This window comes from Salvelinus sp. IW2-2015, unplaced genomic scaffold (assembly GCF_002910315.2).
Source record: "Salvelinus sp. IW2-2015 unplaced genomic scaffold, ASM291031v2 Un_scaffold6737, whole genome shotgun sequence".
Classification (NCBI taxonomy): Eukaryota; Metazoa; Chordata; class Actinopteri; order Salmoniformes; family Salmonidae; genus Salvelinus; species Salvelinus sp. IW2-2015.
Window position 1 is genome coordinate 2,227 of NW_019947999.1, and position 2,679 is coordinate 4,905.

General features: G+C 44.6%; 1 long non-coding RNA gene across 1 annotated transcript; it reads left to right on the forward strand.

Annotated features, from left to right (window-relative positions):
- Nucleotides 1-547: 547 nt before the first annotated feature.
- LOC112079031 (uncharacterized) lies at nt 548-2,467 on the forward strand. Its single transcript, XR_002895840.2, has 3 exons — nt 548-817; nt 2,057-2,154; nt 2,290-2,467. It is a non-coding gene; the product is annotated as an uncharacterized lncRNA (long non-coding RNA).
- The last annotated feature ends 212 nt before the right edge of the window (nt 2,468-2,679 follow it).

Consider the following 2,679-nt stretch of genomic DNA (forward strand, 5'->3'; position numbering starts at 1 on the left):
TTCAGAATAACTATGACATAAAAATGAAAACTCTTTAATCTGTCACCTAATCCTCCTAATGGGCAGGTCAGCCCTGGAGGAAAGTATTGGCTGTAAGAAGGAAGAGAAAACATAACATCTGTTTTTTATTTTTTTGTATTACCTCTCATGACATTGCTTGCAAGAAATAAACATTGTAATTAATATTTTTCCAATCTGCGTTACCCACTCCAGTCAGCAGATGGCGATTGAGTCTTTCAGGTGATGCTGCTTGCGTGACGTATAATCTAGTGGACGGAACTTCAACAGCGACAAAAGGCTTCTGATTCAATCAACGTGGTGATTTGCTAGCGAACCTAAAACCGAAATTGAAGCGCTTTAGACCAATCTTGTGTATTTTACTCTTAGTGTTTTGAATATAATTCTGTTTACTTTGTCTACTAGTTCATATAACGTAATTTGCTTGTTAAATTAGCAAATGTGGTAAACTAGGCTAATCGCCGGAGTATGAGTTCACTAAGCTCGAGCGAGAAAGAAGTCTGGATGAGGAAGGAAGAAGCTTTCAGGATGAGGAAGGGGAAGCTATCACATTGAAAGAAGAAGAGATGATATTACAGTGAAAGAGGAAGATGGGAAAGAGGTTGTCAAAGTGGAAGAGGAGGAGGTAAAGCTTCAGAATCAAAAAGGAGGAAGATGCCTAACATTGAAAGAAGAGAATGTAGTGAAAGAAGAGGAAGAACCTTTTAGGTAAAAGAGGAAGAGGAGGCTATCTCAATAAAAGAGGAGGAAGACGTTTTGGGAGTGAAAAAGGAGGAGGCTGAAGATCAGATTACAAACAGTGAGTACTGTCTTAAACCAGGGGCACTATGAAGTTCTTGATTTAATGTGTTGTTTTAACGGGGCATTCTAAATCAAATCAAATGTATTTATATAGCCCTTCGTACATCAGCTGATATCTCAAAGTGCTGTACAGAAACCCAGCCTAAAACCTCAACAGCAAGCAATGCAGGTGTAGAAGCACGTTGGCTAGGAAAAACTCCTAGAAAGGCCAAAACCTAGGAAGAAACCTAGAAAGAACCAGGCTATGAGGGGTGGCCAGTCCTCTTCTGGCTGTGCCGGGTGGAGATTATAACAGAACATGGCCAAGATGTTCAAATGTTCATAAATGACCAGCATGGTCAAATAATAATAATCACAGTAGTTGTCGAGGGTGCAGCACCTCAGGAGTAAATGTCAGTTGGCTTTAAATAGCCGATCATTAAGAGTATCTCTACCGCTCCTGCGGTCTCTAGAGAGTTGAAAACAGCAGGTCTGGGACAGGTAGCACGTCCGGTGAACAGGCCGCAGGCAGAACAGTTGAAACTGGGGCAGCAGCACGGCCAGGTGGACTGGGGACAGCAAGGAGTCATCATGTCAGGTTGTCCTGAGGCATGGTCCTAGGGCTCAGGTCCTCCGAGAGAAAGAGAATTAGAGAGAGCATACTTAAATTCACACAGGACCACGGATAAGACAGAAGTACTCCAGATATAACAAACTGACCTAGCCCCCGACACATAAACTACTGCAGCATAAATACTGGAGGCTGAAACAGGGGGGTCAGAGACACTGTGGCCCCTCCGATGATACCCCGGACAGGGCCAAACAGGAAGGATATAACCCCACCCACTTTGCCAAGGTACAGCCCCACACCACTACACTAGAGGGATATCTTCAACCACCAACTTACCATCCTGAGACAAGGCCGGGTATAGCCCACAAAGATCTCCGCCACGGCACAACCCAAGGGGGGGCGCCAACCCAGACAGGAAGATCACATCAGTGACTCAACCCACTCAAGTGACGCACCCCTCCTAGGGACGGCATGAAAGAGCACCAGTAAGCCAGTGACTCAGCCCCTGTAATAGGGTTAGAGGCAGAGAATCCCAGTGGAGAGAATTGGAATTGACCCTATACATTTGCAACACAAACAACATTTGACAAAATCATGATGAAAAAGGCAATTTTAGACATATTCATGCCTCTTGATTGTAATAGATGGTCATAAGTTTACGTCTGTTTGCTGTTCTCGTTCACACAGGAGAGAGACGTGACTATCGTGGATCCTCTGGGGAGCCTCAACAACATCCTGATGCTGACGAGGCAGAGAAGAATCTCTCCAGATCAGAACACCAGATGGTACAGCTTGGTTTGTTCTAGCATACAGCTTGCTCTATCGGGGTCTGGGCTGGGTTTCTGTAAAACACTTCATGACAACAGTGGCTTCAGCATCCATAAAGATATGTGTCTTTGTCCCCTCTTTATGATTACCAGGACAACGCTCGCCCTTCCTCTCTCCCGGAGTCCCCATGTCGTGCCTCTCCCGGTAGCGCCTTACTGCTGGGTATGAAGAGGTTGTCTGTGCTGCTGGTGGACTGCAGGAAAACAACGGGGCTGAGTGGAACTGTGAGAGGAGGAGAAGAGAAGAAAGGATCAGATTTGACTCATCAAAGTAAGTGCTGTAGTTTAGTTTGAACAAATTAAATAGATCTGCCCACTGGTATCTGTTACCAGGACAACCAGCAGAGTTCTGTTAGTTGTCATGAATATAGACTGGTGGATATGGATGTTATGAAAATAGTTTGGCCAGATACAATGCTATTTTACAGTTAACAAATTGAGACTTTCAGCTTATAGGGAAGGACATTCAATAAGCATAGCACT